The 21,631-nt window shown below is 39.8% G+C and overlaps 1 pseudogene; it reads right to left on the minus strand.

Annotated features, from left to right (window-relative positions):
- Positions 1-777: 777 nt before the first annotated feature.
- On the minus strand, positions 778-1,840 carry LOC149200592 (cytochrome P450 782C1 pseudogene; annotated as a pseudogene).
- Positions 1,841-21,631: the final 19,791 nt, after the last annotated feature.

Raw genomic sequence — 21,631 nt, forward strand, 5'->3', positions numbered from 1 at the left:
TATATATATATATTCCTTATTTCTAATTTCCATGTGTAGGAAATCTATGAATCATAGATTTGCAAGTTTTAGACTAGAAATTATTGAATTTACAAATCAATCCATTCTCTCTATAAAATGTTGATGATTATGATACATTCTTTTCTATGAATATAATAAATGTTAATGTTTCATAATCATACAAATTATTTGGATTCTACTAGAATCCACTAAAATTACTTTTTATGACATATTCTTGAAACACAAACTAAAAATCCCCATTTTTAAAAATCAAAACAATATAAAAATTTTATATATATATATATATATAAAACATTAAACCAAGATAGAGAATGAAATATAGAGAATGAAATAGAAAACTGGAAGGGGTCATATGGCATAATGGCTAAAAAGACAAACTGAAATGGTCATCCTCCAAAAATTTGAAACAATGATTTTATTTTTAATAATAAAATAATATTGTAACCTTTAAAAGTTATTAATTATATTTATAGGTATAGAAAATGTCTTTAAAATTGAAAAAAAATTATTGAATTTTAAAATTAAAGCATAAGAAGTGGTTATTATAATGCTACCTGTTATATAAAAATATATAAAATGATGATGTATTTGATTATAATCCCTCTAACGTACATGATTAGAATACATCTAATGTAACAAATAATACACATCCATAAACCCAACTCACTCCATGAGATATGACATAGTAACCCAAATTGTTCCCATACAAAACCTTTAGTACTATGTCCAACTTTTGGACATGTTGGAATGAAACATTCACTGCACATTGCCAGCATTGTGAGCCCCATCACCTGGTCGAGGTGTAGGGAATGCAAGTAACCGGAACATCATGGGGCTAGTAACTCCAAATCCTTCCTCCATGTTAAAATCGACCTGGCCCTCCAGAAGATACCAGTCGAACGCGTGTGCAAGAAGGGCTACAACGTGTTGCATCTTAACGTACGCCATGTTCGCCGCTAGGCACTTCCTCCTCCCAGAGGAGAAGGGTAGGAATCTGAAGTCATTCCCGTCGATATTTATATTGGTTTTCGATCCGTCCTCGAATCTTTCTCGCCTGAATCCGAAAGGATCGTGCCACAATTTGGGTCATGTGCAAGACCCCATATGTTGACAAACATAACGCTTTTAGAGGGGATTATATAGCCTACAACATCCACGACCTCTTCATTAAAATGGGGATCTGTCAACAGAACCGGCGGATGGAGACAAAGAGCTTCCATCACGACGCAATCCAGGTATGGAATATACCACATGTCGGATTCATCCACCAGCCGACCATCGCCCACACCTCTGTCTATTTCTCCTTGAAGTTTTTTCAAAACCCTCTGGTTTTGAATCAGCTCTGCCATCACCCATTCAATTCTAGTCATCGTAATATCTACGCCGAACAGCGGCACATCCTAACACACACAAACACAGATTCAGACTGAGCTGTAAATTGTAAGGTTTGAAACAAATTGAAGAAGCCTACCGTCATTAATCCCAGAAGGGATTTTTCTGAGAGTTGTTCTTGGCCTTGGAGGAACAACAAAATATGCACAAAATCCTTGGTCTCCTTGCTCATACTACCGTATGATTATTTTTCCAGGTCACGCCTATGGTTGTCGATAACGAGCCTGTACACTCTCTCCAGCTTTTTGCTTACTCTGTTGACTCTTCTGTCGTAGCCCTGCAAATCCAGCCAGTAAAGAAGAGGAACAAGGTCACTAACAATTAAGGCGATGATGCTAACCACAGCCCCTTTCACGTCCTCCATGAATTATTCCATTTCCTTGGCTATAGGAGGGTGCAACTGAGTATATTTGCTTCCAAATAGCATTCCAGAAGCGAAAATGAAATAGGGAGCAATCTTATCCCTATTCAACAACCTGAGAGAGAAATTTCACGCTCAAATTTTCAATTTGAAATCCCCGGCGGCAATGTATTTGAAATCCATGGTGCAGATGTAGCATTGAATGCATTTAAGTTGACGACTTATCCACCACTTTTCAAGGAGTCAGAGTTGTGGACGCACTCTAAATGAGGAGAGTTGTCAAGTTGCCGAAATATTGAAAGTATTAACGGAACAGACAACGAAATATTGAAAGTATTAAAGGAACCGGCAACGGAGATGGATGGCCCCCACTGAGCACGTCAACGAGCTTGAGCAACCTGCAATCAAGATAAGATCGGTGATGAAGGGAAGGCAAGATCAAACCAGGGTTGGTGGTAATAATAAAGATAAGGGATTTATCAACAGCGAAGGGTAAAGATTCAAAATTCAAAGTGCTTGCATTGATCGCTATAAGTAGAGTCCCTCCTTTATGAACAGTTATATACCTGATCATATATATGACCTTTCTTTTCTTTCTTATGACCTTTACTTGCTTTCTAACAACTCCTGGGCTCAAAGCAGAAGTACGTAGTTCTTCAGCATACAGAGCAATGTTTTTCAGTCTGTCGATCACCACAACATATAATCATTCCTTCTAGAAAGAAGGATTGAGTGCTAACTTAGGAGAGGAAGCTTTATTTACGCAATAATCACAAATGGTTTTCCTCTCCGCTCAATTGAAGAGATTCAGCTGGTTCCAAACTCTGTTGTCGAGAGGCGCGTAAAGGGTTGGTGGCGGAGTAAATGGTTTGAGATCCCTTGAAGATATGAGAGGGGATCATGTTTGATGGTCCACATCGCTTGAAATATACGGAATGAATGTGGAAGATCGCGTCTAATCCCTATCGGATGGTGCAACCCAGTAGCATCTATACAGTCGATATGGAATTTCCATAGTTTGATGATTTTTATGGTTGATCGATGATTCCAAGTGACAACTAATGTTATTTGTTACTATGAAATATGAGGGTTAAATTAAATCTATGAACATCAAATTTACGGTTTTAATTTTTTTTACACGTTTCCAAATATTATTAAACCGTCAAATACATTTAAAAACCCAAAAAACATTGTGTGGAACATCAAATTCCAGGCTTGGGTGACATATAGGTGTCTCGCTTGCATGAAACCTAAATTAATAAATTGGCATGTAACCTAAATTAATAAATTGGCATGTATAGAATAGATTTGACTTGGCATAATGGTGATAACAAGTTCATTAATTAATTTTTATGGGTTTAACTCGACAATAACAATATGAAGAAAAAGTAGTGCGAAAATGATTACATATTTAGTAAATAGTTGGTGGTCCTAGTGTCTCAAGTGACTTTCGCATTTTGAAAAAATTGTTGCCATTCAAAAGAAAATATTTCCATTTCCTTCTATTACTGTTTTGTTCCTGATCATAGTGAAAACTTATTTGTATTTAAATGATGGAAAGAAAAATGTGTTCATAGCAACAATGATTTGAAATAAGAGTGAGATTACACATCTACTACAATCGGAATCTCCTTCAAATATCTGTGCAAAATAACATGACGGAAAACAAGCCTAATCATTGCAGAACCTTTGAACACCATATCCACGTTGGCATCAAGATAATCGCTTAGAGGGGAAATGCTATTTGACTTCAAAGCAATTAATAGGCCAAAGTCACTTGTGTGCCAACACAATGCAATTCTAACTGTTGTCGAGTGGGGTAAAGAAATGCATTCCATAAGCCCTATAAACTTATATGAATATGCATAGATTGTTGTTTAAATATATCCCACTTAAGCTTTTCAAGTTTCTGAAAAAATAATCCAAAATGTTGTTGAATTCATTGTCACTCAGAAAGGCCACCTTGAAGAGCCCATTGTGACCGGGGAGCATTCTAGTGAATCCATTCTACTGTAGGGACATGGGGTAGTTAAAGATTTGAGTTAGTTGAGATTTTCAGGAAGCTCATCTCTTAGACTGAAAGTTTTCATCAAAATGAAATGCCTCTGAGAAAGCCTCCCTGACATTGTATGTGACTCGAAACCCCACAAGCATTGTTTCCCTAGAATCTCCTTGTTTTTCCAGTGATGGGAAGAAAATCACTTGCCTATTGGTAGCATGTAACATCTATTTTGATGATCACATCTGCAAATGCAGGAATTACACAAAAATACATTTATATTAAAATTCAAGTTTTTTGTTTATGATGCAAGTGCTAATTCTAGTTGAGCTGAGAGGCTCATTCTATAGCCCAATATGATGTCATCCAAGTTGAAATTTGCTAATGTCGGGCAAAATAAAAATAAGAAAAAAAAAATTAACAATACAATAATGTCGGCGAATAAAAAAAATTGCACGTGAAGAAATTGGATCCCTCTTGACTCATGTTAGATCCATATTTAAGATGGATCTTTTGTAACGATTGACTATAATGTAGAATGTGCAATCAAGAGCCAATTTCTCAATTCACTAGACACTTTAATAGTTTATTTTCTTTCCCTTGCAATTCTTTATACATGCTCAATATAAATTTGTACGTTAAGTACCTTTTAATTAGTACTTCTATATTAAACTAGATTCAGATTGAGCATTTATCCACCTACAAAGACACAACAAGAAAAGGCATTAAAAACAGGGTTTTGAAGAAAGACAAGAAACATTAGAAAGTGGGTTTTTCAAAGTGAAAGATCAAAATGTACTCCTATTTAAGCTCTCATATTTCATTTTCAAAAATCATTATGTTCATTTAGCAAGAAAGGAGTCCAAAAGTAAGAAGAAGAGGCGAATTTGAGTGAGTTTGGGTGAAAGAAGCTCGGCGCTACGCATTGGCTGAGTCGCGTTGTGCTTCTGGGCGAAATAGGTCGGCATTGCATGTTGGAGACTTGGCGTTGCGCATTGGAGACTTGGCGTTGCATGTAGAGCCTAGCGTTGTGCGTCTAGAAGAATTCTCCAGTGTACTTTTACACGGGCACTATGCGTTGGGGCCGGCGTTGTGCGTCTGGGCAAAGGCACTGTGCGTGGAGGAGAAAGGCTCCAAAACCCTCAAAACCTCAAAAAATCTTCAAATTGCTTTCTCTTTCCCTCTTTCCAAGTACGTTACCCTCTTCTCCTTCATTTCTTGTTTGCATATGAAAGTCATAAGCATCATTCTTCATGATTAAAATCAAACCCTAGTTTTACTCTATTCATCCTAAAAAACCCTAAACCCATTTGTTTCTTCCCATCACTTATCATTAGAACTCAAAACCCCTCTCTACATCATTGTATATCCCCTCATTATATCCTCTCATCCTAAAACCCCCCTCCCTCACTCTCATAATTCACATCTTACCCTTCATTGTCTAGTCTACCCTAATACATCCCTTCACTCCTAAAAGAATCCCACTCATTCCCTTTATCCCTTTCTAGGAGTGTGCAACCAAAAAACCTTGCAAACATGGACAGGAGGAAGACTGTGATGATGAGGAGGAAAGAAACTTTGATCTGGCAGAGTATGATGAGCTTAAGCAGCATGACACTCAAACCATTGATTTAGAGGCTCGAGATGAAGAAACAAACAAAGACATCATCATTTGGGAAAAGGAGGGCCAAGTATGTCATCACATACTTAGAGCAGGAAAACAAACAGTTGAGTGACAAACAAGTCCTCATGGAGCTGGAAGTGCTCAAGGAAAAACGACGAAGTGGCAAAGAAACACAAGTCACTTTGACCCCTATTGAGCAGGAGATAGAAGAGGATAGAGAAACTTGGCTTGAAATAGTCAACCTACACCTTGAGAAGCTGCTACAGAAGGCCAATGGAGATAGTCAGATGCTCAGACACATGGCCTATCATTACAGGACTCACAATAGGATTTGCAACATAAGAATCAAGAAGATGAAGGCTAGGTTAAGGTGGGTCTTGAAGGGCAAGAAAGAGGAGGATAGACTTAGAATGTTGGTTGAGGCTTCCTTGACTCATCAGAGCATATGGTGGTGAGCCTTCACACAAATTTTGGGGAAATTTTGAGCAAATTTTAACATTTGTAATTTTTGGAAATTTGACACACAGAAAAATGGCCTAGACGCGTAGTGCCATTGGCGCTGTGATTTTACTAGGGGCACCCAATGGACAAATGGCTTAAATTTTTGGATTCAAGGTAGTGAGGACATGCATCCTAGAAAGTTTCAAAGTCTTTGGAGCAGAACTGGGCCACCAAAAGGTCAAAAAACACCCTAAAAATGACCTTTCTGCCACTTTTTGGACACACAGAAGCAGTCTTGGGAGAATCAAGTTTGGAGGGGACAAATGAGCTCCAAATGTAGGAATTCTAGGTATTTTGGAAAGTAGACTTGAGGACCTTTCCAATGAGCTATCATGGGCTCAATTTGGATGCCGGGAAGGCCTTCAAAAGGGACCTGAAAGTGGCGCTGCGTGTTGAGCCAGTGGCACTACGCATAGAGCAAATTTTGCTCAGGATGCCTATTTTTCTAGTTTTTTACTATGATCATGGATTCTCTCTCATGGTGGATGATTTACTATTGTGAATGATGTCATGGCTTGTAAATATGATGGTTAAAAAGTTGTTGTAGAGGGTAGATTCATTTCTTTAGGAGATAGTTTGAAGTCAAATGAATTAGTTTTTCACTTTTAGAGGCAAGTTGTTGATGATGCCTATATTCCTGTTCCTTGTTTAGTATGAGTTAGATCAGCTCCTCATCTTAGGGATTCGACCTGTGAAGATGGGAGGAGGTGTAATGCTTATCTATATCTTCTTCTTCTGTCTCTTTTTGAGAGTTTGGACTTAGTTGGATGCTCAGACCTTGATTGTACATCATTGAAAGCAGTTTGACAAGGAGAATAATAGGATTTGCAGCTATTTTTGTGGGATCCATGTGGTATGGATTTTTAGTACAGTTTCTTCTTTTGTGATCATTTGTTTACATGTTTTATGTATGCCATAATTCATTTCATTGCTTCTAGATGAATGTTTTCAAGTTTGATAGGTAGAATCCATTGTATCACTGCTCTGCCTTGGGAGATCATTCAACATTTCATGTTTTCTATTGGTTAGGAAGGATCCATAGTTGTCACATGCCCTTCTTAGCTCCTCATCAGTCTTAAACACCTCACACCATCAAAGCCTAAAGTGCTAAAGCCTATGCCTACCTTGCTCCATAGAACACCCTGCATTTCTGACCTAATTTCCGAGACCTAAACTGCCCAACTCCACTTGGTCCGGCAAAACACCAACAAAATTCAATCAAAACCTTGGAGCTACTATACCTAGCCTAAAATACTTTACATGATCCAGTCATCTTGACTAACATCCTTACGGAGAGAGCCCTCTCCCAGCCTAGTAGGGCTAGCTACTTGGCTAAGAGTGGTTTGTGGTTACCCTGGCTTGCCTTCCTTCAGCCTGAGGTTCAATCCAAGTGATAACACATGTAACCTCTAGCTGCTAAAAATAGATCCCTGAAACAAGGGATTCCTTTTCATGCTGCCTTGGGAGAAGCAACCCATGCATGCAAGTCAGTTTTGCTCGGTCTCGGAGGGAACCGGTCAACTCAGCTGCACATGTAAGAGACTGCTCGACTGCTGGGAGAAAATGTGCATTTCTGGCTGGGAGCTGGGTTAGATGCCCAAGAGATTTACACAATTTCTGGGCAGAGCAGCTCACTGCTAACCAGATTTGTGCAAATTCTGGGTTGAGCAGCCTTGCTAGGGAAAATTGCACAATTTTCACTGTGAGTGTTGACTACCATAATTGCGCAATTTTGGAGCCCAGCAAGCTGCCATTTAGGATTGCACAATTTCTGGAGGGAAGGCTAGTTTCCCTCTAGAATTGCACAATTTCTTGGGGGAGCTGCTCTGCCTGCAGCTTGACCAAGTTCGGGTGATCAGCTTGTGAGGGAAATGCATTGAGCTGTGATTGACACGCTACCTTTGTGCAAGAAAAACACTGAAACTTGTGAACTTGACGAAGTAAGGCAAGCTACTATGAAGGTTGGAAGGGAGGCTCCAAAACGAAGCTAAGGAAAAATTTTGGAGGGTGGTTGTAGTCGCTACAACAGGGTCCTAGCAGCTAACATCATGTCATAGCAACAGGTAGTGAGGATTGGGAGTTGTGGACTTCCAATATGGTTATTGGATCTAAAGAACCAGTTGATTGGTGGGACACTCCATTACATAGTGAGTAAAATCCAAATAGTAGGTGTCTTGGTTCTTTATCAGGTTAAGACATGGGGGATCACCGGGGTCTTCATCATATGGTGAGGTATGTGGTTGTTTAGGATTAGGGCTAGCCATGGAGTGATAGGCGTGAGCGTTGGTAAGTCATATTAGTAGGTTGAGCTTAGCCTCAATCATCACATATATTATGGCCGAGAGTTACATGAGAGGAGGTTCTGGTACGAGCATAGTAGGCAGTTAGCCATGACTAGAGTGTGACAGGGTCAGTAGGACAATTTCTTTCTATGATGGGCATGGGACCCAGACATCATATTACTTTACCACTCAATGACCTTTAGGGAAGAGCTGGCTAGTATAGGAGGAGATCACGCAAATCTTCCCCAAAGCTTTAGGAACTCGCTGATAGCATGGGAGACTTCCTCATCATGACAGGTTGGTTGGCGGGAGGATACTAGGGGAAGTTCATGCAGGAAAGAATTCATCCCCACAGGGATTGTGTTGTGTCATCAAGAGTTTACTCTTGGAGTGCATGAGGTGGACTACTCGGTAGGGAAACTTCACGGGGAGTTAGACAAAGTCCTACATTATCACGATGCTCTAATTATTGATAGTATGTAGAAGGATTTTGGTACCTGTATCTAGTTGGACAACTAATGGAGTAAGGTTTGATTTGCATTGATCAAGATGGCTTGGGATCCTAGTATTGAGGGATTCCTTCATGTCAAGACAGGGGTGAGATTGGGGATGACTCAGTGGCACATTTGGGACCCTAGTATTATTCATGGTTATAGCGGTGATCAAAAGTCAAAGATGGAAATTGTTCAATCATTGCTTGAGGACAAGTAATTTTTGGCAGGGAGGATTGTCATGTTCCCAATAATTAATAATTTTGTTAAGGGAAATTCTCAAATTTACAATTTTGGCAAATAATAAATATTTTTGGCAAATAAACTTAGGAAAATGGGTTATGATGGCTCAATATAAATTTTGGAGAGAAAAGAAGGCCAAACTTAGGATAAAATAAAAATTAAAGTAAAGATAAGTTGTGGAGGTTACCAAAATGGAAATCGAACCATGAGAAGAATCAAACCATAGTATCAAAGCATAGTGCAAGAGAAATCGACCCATGGTGTGAGGAAGGGAAAGAAATAATAAAAGGAAGGCTAGATCCTCATTTTGATCATTCTATTTGGCATTTCATTTCAGAATTGGAGAGTTTGCTTGAGCTGCTTAGCCAAGTCAACCAGTGTTGTTTAGCACAAGGAATTTCCAAGAAGAATTCCACCCTCATTTCGAGAAATTCGAGCGTCTCCGTAGTGAGGTAATTTGGGGAGTCCAATTCAGGATTTCCATAGAGCTTTATTGTAGGTATTCACTTAGTTTGCAACTCCTTGGGCATAGAGGTTGTTCGAATTGCTCATTGGAGGATCAACTATTGTGGGTTGGATTTCTATCTATTTTGCAGGGGTTGAGCAATAGTGTTTTTTTTTCAGGTGTTAGAGTTTATTTTGGTCGAAAGTTTGAGGAAGGAATTTTGTTGGGATTTCGAGGAGTTTCCCTTTGGGGAAATTGTGCATTCTTGTAGCAGTTTGATTTCTATAGCTCACTAGTAGACTATGAAGGGTTTCACACTGATTTTGGGGTTTCAGTGACTGGTGGATTCAGCTTGCGGTTTTCTGGGTTTTTGTGGGTTTGGTGAGAGGAGACTCCAGTTAATTTTACAAAGCAATTTGGGCGATATTAAGGCCCGAAATCCTCATTCTTATAGCAGGGTGCATGGTTGGTTTAACAAGGATTTTTGCACTATTTTGGGCATCTGGGTCAACTGGAATTAGCTTTATGGGTTTTATTGGTTGGTGTGTGAGGAACCTCCCTCTAATTTTTCAGAAATTTTGGAGCTGTTTCGAGTGTTCATTTCATAGTTTGCCTCCAACAGTAGCAACAACAACAACAATTTATGGGCAATGCATTTGGATAGATTGAGCCATTTCAGTTGGATATTTCACTTCGTTTCCCACCTGGTTATTGCATGCTTGCAGTAGCAAGCCCAAGTTCTATATATTCACTCCATTGTATTTAGTTACAACTTTAAAATCATTTGCAATTTAGTGTATGTTTTTACATTCACTATATTTTCTAGTTTGGAACATTACATATACACAAAAAGTTCCCCTGGATCCCAAAACTAGGAATACCATATTGATTTCTCATTATATTCCTTTTAACGTTACAATACATATATATACATGTCGAAGTATTCATAAACCCCAATGCACTAACCCTGGATTAGAACATACTTGTAGTTCCCTTGACCAGATCTACAAATACCATGGGAAAAAACCACCATGCCCAAAAACCATGCACAAAAACATGGGTAGGTTTGCCCACCATCTTTAGGTTTGGCCCCCATCCTTGGATCCACCCAACTATTATTGAATCTGCACAAAATAAAATATAACACACCCAACACCAAATGTTATGTTATTGACAAATTTCTCTAAGAAAAGGTTAATCATTTATCATAAACATTAGCATTATTCTATTAACATAATCCTATTCAACAACTCTGACTCACGGTAAATTAATAACATCACTTTGTTACAATAATTATGGTCGGTATCTCTGGCCTATGTTGTATTATCACCGTAATCTCATCAGTACTTTTGACCCATGATACATCATTTGCATCAACTAGTCAGTACCTCGGACCTATGGTATATCATCACCATCATCTTGGTCGATACTCTTGACCTAGACTAGTCTTCGTTAACCATCAATCTATTTAATATCTTTGACTCGTGGTGAATCTCCAAATACCTCACTCTTCATGAGTAATTCTGGGCCTAATGCTAAATGTGCTCACTCAACCTCTCAAGATGGTTTGAGACTGATGCTAAAGGGCACCCACTCAACTGAGTGATTCTAGGCCTCTAGGATAGTTCTTCCTAATTCTAGTCAGCATAATTGACACAAGAAGAATGACTTTCCTCTATTGGACCATTCTCCCTAATTCTTGACCTAGAGGGAATGATATTTGTTGAATTAGCTATCCATGTTGATTTTTTAATCCACTACCTATGGAAAGCATCATGCATAAACATCATTCTCAACAAGTCCTCACTTGGAACAATTCACCAATTATCCAAGTTGTCACTTGGAACCTAGTCAACACCTATGACCTATGGTCAAACCATGGGATATTACCATTCCTACATGTTAATTGAATGGTAAATTTCTTTTCTAATGCTAGAGGCACTCACTCGCCCATTTAGGGAGTAATTTAGGACTTGATTCTCTCTGGGTCATTCTCCCTAGCCACATTTTGTGGCCCCTTGTCAATACTTTGACTTGTTTATATTCTGACCTAGGGAGAATGTCTACCCCTTGATGCAATGACATCAACATGCGGTTCCAAAGACAAAGCAACAATCTAGGATAGCTTTAGAGAGGGGATCTACGAGGACATCAATGGATCCTTGTCGATTAGATGATGGGCTTCCATTACTCCATTGCACCATTGGTTGTGATAATATTACCTTGATGACCATACCTTTGAGACTTTGATGCCATGGGTAGAAATGTGTTATGTTACAAATCATGCCTTTCATCTAAAAGGGACTTGATCACAATTTGACTTTTAACTCGAAACATATCCTTCAAAATTTGATGTTTGCTCAAATTTCCTTACTGAAGTCCAAGTATACACATGCATGCATATGTTGCAATACACTAGCATTTCACCTAATGAATATCAAATGAAATACAACTAAAGCATTTCCACTCTCTTAGAAAATTATAAATGTAGAGGGAGGTTAAGCAAGCTTACCTAGATGAGCATCGTGGAGAAGTGGTTCAAAGAGGGGTCAAAAATTGGAGTCTAGGGTTTCATGTAGAGATCAAAGTTGCCCTAGAACCATTGACCAAGGTTTCCCTAGAACCGTTGACAAAAGTTCAAGTTTCAATCTTTGTCCTCAAATAAGTCAAACACTATTGTGAAAAATCCCTTAGCACGAAGGTATATATATATATTTATATATATATATATATATATATATATATATATATTTCTTCCTTACTTCTAATTTCCATGTAGGAAATCTATGAATCATAGATTTGCAAACTTTAGACTATAAATTATTGATTTACAAATCAATCCATTCTCTCTATAAAATATTGATGATTATGAAACATTCTTTTCTATGAATATAATAAATGTTAATGTTTCATAATCATACAAATTCTTTGGATTCTACTAGAATCCACTAAAATTACTTTTTATAACATATACTTGAAACACAAACTAAAAATCCCCATTTTTAAAAATCAAAACAATATAAAAATTTAAAATATATATACATATAAAAAAATAAAACATTAAACCAGGATAGAGAATGAAATAGAAAGGGGTCATATGGCATAATGGCTAAAAAGACAAACTGAAATGGTCATCCTTCAAAAATTTGAAACAGTGATTTTATTTTTAATAATAAAATAATATCGTAACCTTTAAAAGTTATTATTTTCATTAATATTTATAGGTATAGAAAATGTCTTTAAAATTGAAAAAAATTATTATCGATTAACCGCAATTTCTATTCGTAATAACTTGGTCTTTTAAAATGGAGTTGTCTATAATGCGACTTTTTGGAGATTCCGGTGACGGAATCCGGAAGAAATTGAGGTTAAATCTTGATTTGTTGCAGTTAAAATGGTTTTTTAACTACATATTTGGATTCAACACCCTCGAAAATCCCTGGGACGCTTTCATTGTGTAGAAACTAACTATCAAACTTGCGATTCCAATAAATGCCTGCCGGATTTCGACCGGAAAAACCCGCCGGAAAGACTTTCAAAAAGTCGCCTTATAGACAACTGCTTTTAAAATATCCAATTTGCATTACGCGTTGGGAAAGTCAAACGCGTGTTGGAGAATGAACCAGCAATATCAGGAAGAATCTTTTAAAATATCGAACTTGCATCACGCGTTGATCAAGTCAAACGCGTGTTGGAGAATGAACCCGCAATATCAGGAAGAAGTTTAGTGTTTGGTTCCTCGTGATTGGTATTTAGTGGTTGAAAGTACATTTAGGTTAGATGCCACCCCATGTTTAATAACTCTTTGAATGAATCTCTTTCAATATTCATTCAAATGAATGATGCAACTCCATTTCTGCAAATCCATTCAAATGAATAATGAAACTCATTTGAAATGCATACCGTTTCTATTAAATGTACTCATGGCCATGTGCTGACGTGACAAGTACAATGATATTACAATAAGGGTCTAACTAATAGAGATGCAAACAAATTAATTAAATTAACAATAAATAAAAATAAATTTAAATATTATATTGTAAATTTGGTAAAATCACTTTTAGTTTTCCGTGAGTTTTCTAACTAATTGAAGGTCAACGTTTTTGCGGTAGAGTAATAACTTCCTTCTTTCTTTCTTTCTTTTTTTTTTTCTTTTCTTCAGTATGAAAAAAGAAATATATTTATATTCCAAAATATATGTAGTACATGTTGTATAAGGATAGTATATAAAGATACCAACATATTTCTTCAGATACAATACATTCCATAATCGAGTCTTTTCTGACTCGACAAAACATGGTAAATACAATCATTATCAGATATATGTTTCTGTGCACAGTGGTCTGTACATATAATATAGTGCAAACATACAAACAAAATGATCTAATATATCATTTGTCTAGACATCTAAAATGTGGGAGAAAGATATACAAAAACCAAAACACAAAAAATAAGTCTTTGTCACATAATAAATCTCTGAAGATAAACCACCAGCATTAGCATATGAAAATCTCCACAGAAATAATTGTTATCCTGGTAGTGGAAGCACCCCGGTGTCCATGATGTTTTCCCCCAACTTGATCTCAATGTGCATCCCATCCAACTCATCCTGTAACCCCCTCTTAGAAAGTCTATTTGCATTTTGATTAAAGTCCCTTCCAATGTGCTCAATCATTGAGTCTTTAAAAGAGGCCCAAAGTTGCGAAATTTGATATAGCCAACCATGGAGCGTGGGTTGGTAAACTTTTGCACATCCCAGGACATAGTCGATGATTATCTTGGAGTCCCCAAAAATGTGAATTGAAGGGATGTTAAGATATCTAGTGAACCAGAGAAGTCCCCATGTGCCATGGCTTCTGCCCTCGTGTTCATGCCGCTGCCAACACCCCAGTTGTCATGCCCCTATCCTAGTGGTAGTCTTTCAACCGCTCATAGGCAGGTGCGGCACCACCACCCGATTTCTTTCCACCAATACTTTCAAGTGTGGAATACGCCTAACATTCAATACTTAGAATATTTTCACTTCACTAAGAATTCATCATTCATTTTACACAGCAAAAACATTAATCTTTAACTTCATTCACATATAAAAGTATACAAGTACACTTAATCTTTTAAGGGAGGGGCAACTCCCTGATAAGAGCTTGCCCACAATAATATAATAGTACAACTTTACAACTTCATATATAATTCAGCCTCTTAAGGCAACCCCAAAATACCTTTGGCCAAAACAATGCCAAACTGCAATTTCATAATTTTACCCAAGTTGTCGTTCAGCTCAGGCCCACTATTGTGCAACCCTGCCCGGGTCAGTCCACCCTATTGTGCGGTCTTACCCAAGTCTCGCCTACCCGAGTCTCTGTGCACGCTCCACCGTTTGCTATTGTGTTACCCGGTCTGCGGGTCGTGCCAAACTTCCACCCGACGCCTGTGCCATACCCACCACCCAGCGCTCAGTTTGCACTTTGCCTGACCGTCGTGTCACCCGGCTCACAGGTCGTGCAGACTCACCAGAGTTCGGGTAGTCCCGCCCAGCCTTTGCGTTGTCGTGCGAACGTGCCCAACTCGTCCATCGCGCACTCTGCCCGTTCACCTAACCACTAACTCGTCAGCTCGCCTGCCTTGCCAAGTTACCCGCCCATTCGCTCATCCATCTACTAACTTGCTCGAACCAACTTGCCCACCTACCCAAGCTTTCGCCCTCCGTCTAGCTGTTCACCCGACTGCAGTTCACTGCGAGAAGACCTGCCCCACTGCTACCCGATTCGCACGACTACGGTTCCGCTCGGTCCTTGCACTTGTCCAGTTCTTCTCCTTGCCTTGGCGCTTTGGTCTATACACCCGCCTGTCCCTCAGCCTTCCTTCATATGTCTTCACACCTTCGCACTCCAAGTTGTATGAATTTGATGCTCTTGCTTATGCCTTTCTCCATCCATGCGTCCACTTACTTATATGCTCAACTTTCCTTGCCCCCACTCAAGGTCGGCTCACCCCCTCATGTCGCCCCGCCGGGTCCACCTACCCGATCGCTCATCGTATAAGGTCGCCTCCGTGAGTTTTACCCTTAGCCAAATTTTCATCTCTCCATTGGCTCATCGCATGCCAACTCATCCCAATGTCGCATAACTTCACACTCGACTCACCTGCTCACCAACTCGTCACACTAGCTCGTCGCCCATCGACTCGTCGCACACCAGCTCATCACATTTAACTGAGGGTGCTTCACCCCAACTCATCGCATGTCACACGCATGACTCATGGGCGTGACATACTCCCCCACTCTAAACAATTGTCGTCCTCGACAACACTATCCCGGCAACCACCATCGCCAAGACTGTAAATCCACCCAAATGTGTGTATGGGTAATCCAGATGTGTCCACCTTTCGACTTGCCTCATGCCATAAATATGCCAAACTTTGCAAGAAATCATGTGTTTGTACCCCTCATGTTGGTGACTATTTGGGTAGCTAATCCAACTGTACATCGCCTCCATAAGAACGCATGCCCCTACATCATCATGACTTAACACTGCACATTGCCTGCCAATCTGTGTTCATCTCACCCTAGATGTTTGCTCAAAATGTTGAAGACTCACTGCCATGAGCAGCTAACAATGAGCCTCATCTCCATGATAATCTAAGAAGATGAGGAGGAAGTGGAAACTGAAGGCTCTCCCTCTTCCTCACATATCAACTCAATCCATCTATTAGGATCCTCCACTTCTAACCTTTGCAAGTATGCTTCTCAATCTTCCGTCTGAACATCTGGTCTAGTGTCCTCATCCTTCTCCATTTCCTTTAGTCTACTTGATAGATCCAAGATGCTATGAGACAATGTGTGAATCACCTGTGACTATTCCATAAGCTTGTCCTTCGTAGAAGACAACCTCTTATAGACCTCTTCATCTCGCCTGACATCCTCCACATTCATCGTTGTCAACTTACACTCGGATTTCGTAGCCCCTATGGTTGGCACACCAATGGGTACATCCTCTCGCCCGTTGTAAATGTACAACTTCCTCATATGTGGAACTATCTTAGCTTCGAATTGATTCATGAATTCCATGCCCAACACAGCTTCATAGTCATCTATCCGCACCACTATGAAATCGACCTTTCCTTTCCATTCACCTAGTGTCACATCGACCTTCTCAGCCACAACAATCACAGAATCAGGAGGAGAGTTCACTGCTTTCATTTGAGCCTGAACTGGTACAAACTTCAGCCCAATCCTCCTCGTAGTATCTTCACTCATGAAGTTATGAGTTGCACCACTATCCACCATAGTGAGAAAAATTCCATTCCCAATCTTCATCTCCACATACTCCAGTTGGTTTCTCTCAGGATCTCTTTGTGAGATCGCTTTCGTAGCCACTGCAGCTCCTAGAATCTGCATAACCCCAACGAAAGTTTCATCTTTCTTCTTCTTCGCATCAGATTGTGCTATTGCTGCCACTTTCAATCTTGAAGGACAATTCTTCACTGTATGTGGTTCTTCACATATCCAACACTTCAATGGTTTCTTCGTCTTCGTCTTATCATACGATCTCGAAGGATCTTCTTTTGTAGGTTTTTCTTTCGGCTTGTTAGTCTTTTTCTTTCTCTCTTCAGTTCCTTCATCATAATGTTCTACCAAGCGATCAACAACTGCAAATGATTCTTCAAGTGTTTTAATCTTTTGCCTCTTCACCTCATTGTGTGCCCAAGGTTTCAATCCTATAATGAAATTGAATACCTTGTCTCTTTTTGCCATATCAGGTAGTTCCAAAACTGCGCTTGAGAATTCCCGTCGATAAGCTTGTAGGCTCCCTGTTTGCTTTATATACTTTGTCTTCATACTTGCATCCCATGTTTCGTCTTGTGGACTAAAATGAGTTTGCAAATCCTTCTTCATGTCATCCCACGAAGTGATCTCCACAACATGTCCATTAGGAATCTGGTCCATCTTCCTTCGCCACCACATTTTAACATCCTTCGTCAAGAATTGAGTAGCTACTTTGACTTTGGCCTCCTCATCAGACATCGCCAAACGTTCCAAGTATTGATCCATATGCCATAGAAAGTTATCAAGAGTTTTTAGACTTCTTGTCCTGTCATAAGAATTAGGTTCCTTGACTTTCACATGAGCATATCCCCCACTAGAGGGAAGACCTGCCCCATTGCTACCTGATTTGCCCAACTGCGGTTCCGCTTAGCCGTTGCGCTCGTCTGGTTCTTCTCCTCACCTTAGCACTTCGATCTATACACCTGCCTGCACCTCGACCTTCCTTCGTATGCCTTCACACCTTCGCACTCCAAGTTGTATGACATGTGATGCTCTTGCTTATGCCTTTCTCCATCCATGCGTCCACTTACTTATACACTTCACTATGGTTATAACGTGGGTCGGCCTGCCCAAGCCGACCTTCCAACTCGGCTGTCCATGCCCCCACTCAAGGTCGGCTCGCCCCCTCATGTCGCCTCGCTGGGTCCACCTACCTGACCGCTCATCGTATAAGGTCGCCTCTGTAAGTTTTACACGTAGCCAAATTTTCATCTCTTCATTGACTTGTCACACGCCAACTCGTCCCAACGTCGCATAATGCTGCACCTGACTCACCCGCTCACCAACTCGTCACACTGACTTGTCACCCACCGACTCGTCGCATGCCAACTCTTCACGTTTAACCGAGGGCATGTCGCCCCAACTCGTCGCACGTCGCACACACGACTCATGGGCGTGACACCAGTGAACCCAAAATTCCTATTCCTGAGATAAAGCAATCGCGAAACCACATCCGCATCTATTCCTTTGTGTTGCCCCGTCAAAGAAACCAGTCATGTAGACCATCCTCAGGCCAGTTTGTTTGTGAATGATTTTCTTAGGCCCCATGCCTTGTTGTGTACCAATACAGTACCATTTGATAATGCGATCCAACACCTGCATAACATTTTCTCTGAAATTTTTAAAAATAATATTGTTTCACCATCTCCAGATCTCCCAAAAGAAAATAAGGGGGCTTTTTCGCCATGTTGAATTTTGATTGCTCCACCACCTGAAGCAATGAGTAATACTATCAAATTGATTATAAGGGAAACCGATAAAACCAACAAGATTGTTCCAGACCTGAACAGTCGTAGGACATTTTAGGAATATGTGGAAATTGCTCTCCTCCGCTTCCCTGCATAGTGCACATATCCCCTGCCCATACCAATTCCTCTTCTGGAGGTTTTCCCACGTTAAATTTTTATTATTCCAAACCAACCAAAGAAAAAAAATAATCTTAATGGGGATTTTGGATTTCCACAAATTTGGATTTTTGGATTTTGGATTTCTGGAAAGTAATAACTTTGTTATTCTTTAAGCTCTATTTATTATTATAAGTATTAATCGAATCAATAATATTACTTATGTGATGCAGATTATGATCACTCAGGTTTACCAAATATTTCATAGTGATACCATATTAATATATATGAAATTTAGTTAATTTCATGTAAATTCAAAGCTCTCAATTTCATAATATTGTATACATTGTTATTTTTTAACTTAAAAGATTACCGTAATTTTAAACTCTAATTAAAAGATTAATATATAATAAATAGTAATAAGTTTGATTTAAATTTTAAAAAATTGATTAACATATTTATTTTTGAAATTAATCTCTATATTTGCCAATGTTAATTATACATACTCATGATACAACTAACTCTTTTTCTTAAACCATGGAAGGGGAAAAAAATCTAAATAATTTTGGTATTCTTTGACCTCCATTTATTACAAGTAGAATCAATCAATGATGTTAACATATACCAACCTCTCACTTGATTTATATTATAATCAGTCAATTTTAATAAATATTTCACACTTGATACCGTTGTTTATTAGCGATATAGCAGGAGCGTTGAAACCTGCTCTTCCCCGAATTTATATAAATAAGCCGATGCAGTCATAATTGTGGCCCAGCGATCCCAATATCGTCCACCTTCGCATTTACTGAAAGAGAAAATATGTCTGTTATTAATTGAGATTGTGCCTCCTGCAAGGTGGAGCCGAATCCATAATTCTGGCCCAGCGATCCCAATATCGTCGAACTTCCGCATTTAGTGAGAAAGAAAATAGGTCTGTCATTAATTGAGAGTGCGCCTCCTTCATGGCGGAGCCGAATTCAAATCGAACAGCCAGAGATGATGAAAAGAAGGGAGAGGGAGAGGGAAAGGTAGGGGAGGAAGTATTGTTTAACGCTAACGCCATGAGCATGAGCTCTTGCTGTTTGAGGGTCTTCCGGCTTACACATGCAGTGGATGCAAAGAATACGGAGCCAACAGGGGTTACAAGTGTAAGATTTCTTCTGGTTCTTGTATGAATTTCACTCTGCACAAGGTCTGCGCCGCCCTCCCTGACGACATCCAACACCCATTTCGCAGCGACGTGATCATCAAGTTTCGTTCCAAGACGTTTCTGAGGCATCACTGCAGTGCCTGCTGCGAGGTGATGAAAGGTTTTGTGTTCGAAACTGAAAGGCATAACACAAGGCTGCATCCCTTGTAATTCTCTTGAAAAATACAGATTCAATCCATTTGGTAACTTAACTGAAATCACCCCATGACCTTTAATCTGATATCCATTATCATCCCCTAGATATATTTTTGATCCATTTATAATTTCTTCAAGACTATCAAAAAATTCCTTATTACCTGTCATGTGAGAGGATGCTCCGGAACCGACATACCAGATGTCATCTTCATTTGATGCTGAAAGGGCACAGTCGACTGTGAACAGTCGAAATTCATGACTGAAGTCTTCTTCTTCAACAAAATATCCTCTATGTTTTGGATTTACCTGTCTCCTCCTTGCCTCATCAGCCTGCTTCTTATAATAACAATCTCTCTGTATATGACCCTTATTTCCACAATAAAAGCATTTCTTTTCAGAATGATTTGCAAGCATACCTTTATGACAGTGATGTTTATGTGTTGTTCCTCCTTTCTGGACTGATTGCTGTTGTGACTGCTTCCCTTTAGATAGTCGTCGTTTTGCCATCAGCGCGAGATCGTCACTTTGGGGGTTCAGATTTAGGTTCTGCCATCACTCTTCCTCTTGCTGCAAGATCGCAGTGATATCATCAAACATGGGTGTTTTCTCTCTTGCCGAGACTCTAGTGATGAAGGTTTGGAAATCATCACGCATCCCATTCATTGTAATTGCAACAAGATCTTCATCAGCCACCGCCACTCCAATGGCCCCCAATCCGTCTTTAACATCCTTAATTCGCGCGACAAATGCAGTAGCAGACTCCCTTTCATCCATCCTCATTGAAAATAGCTTGCTTTTCAGAGCCAAAACTCTGTTTGCATTCTGGGTCTCATACAGACTTCTGATTTTCGTCCAAATCTCTGCGGACATTTTACAGTCTCTGATGTGTGCAATGACATTGTCTTTCACAGACATCTTCAACAGGACTTTGGCCTTGTTTTCACGTTTTTCCCAGTCTTCCTTCTGTGTGGTTACAGTCGGCTTCTACTCATCGCCTGTCACTATAGTCCAAGCATTTGCACCTTCGAGCAGGGTCTGGATCTTAAACTTCCAATTCGTGAAGTTAGACCCATTGAGTTTACCAGATTCGTTAAGATAAGATTCCATCGTATTACTCATTGTGAATCTACTTAACAATAACAAAAAACAATACCTGTCAGATGGATCTGTCACCTCTGCCACCATTCTACAGTGTCTGGCACTCTCGCTCCAATGAGCAAATTCGGCGTTTTCAACACAGCCGAAACAATGATCTGATCACAATTGATCCGATCCACCTCTCCTGGATTGATCTGCCATTTCGCCGATCCTGCTCTCCCTGCAGATCGCCAAACGAAGTCGAGGTTTCCCGCAGATCTCCTCTGGTGCTTTCCCGATCTCTCTCTCCCGTACGGATCTGTAACTCCGCCAATCTGCACCGTTTGCAAACCGCCAAACGAAGTTCACACTATTCACAGATCCCCTTGGCGCTACCCCGAGCGAAAAATCCGCGCTAATTGAAAATCGGTGCGAGTATTTTAATTGGCGCGATTTTCCTGGTAAAATCCCGCGCTAATCGGGCTTTCTGGCGCTTTAGCACGATTTATCCCTTAAAATCTGCGCTAATCGGGCTTCTGGCGCGACTGTCAGTGCAAAATCCGCGCTAATCGGCCTTTCCACTCAGAAAAAAAATTCCGAGTCCGAGCCAGGTGTTCTGCAGTCCACCTGCTCAATTGAGCATAGAGCTCTCGTGTACACTCAGCCACAAAGGCACTTC

The sequence above is a fragment of the Pinus tabuliformis genome, chromosome 2_1 (assembly GCF_031772625.1).
Source record: "Pinus tabuliformis cultivar Carrire ecotype Pingquan chromosome 2_1, CPIR1, whole genome shotgun sequence".
In the NCBI taxonomy this organism is placed as follows: Eukaryota; Viridiplantae; Streptophyta; class Pinopsida; order Pinales; family Pinaceae; genus Pinus; species Pinus tabuliformis.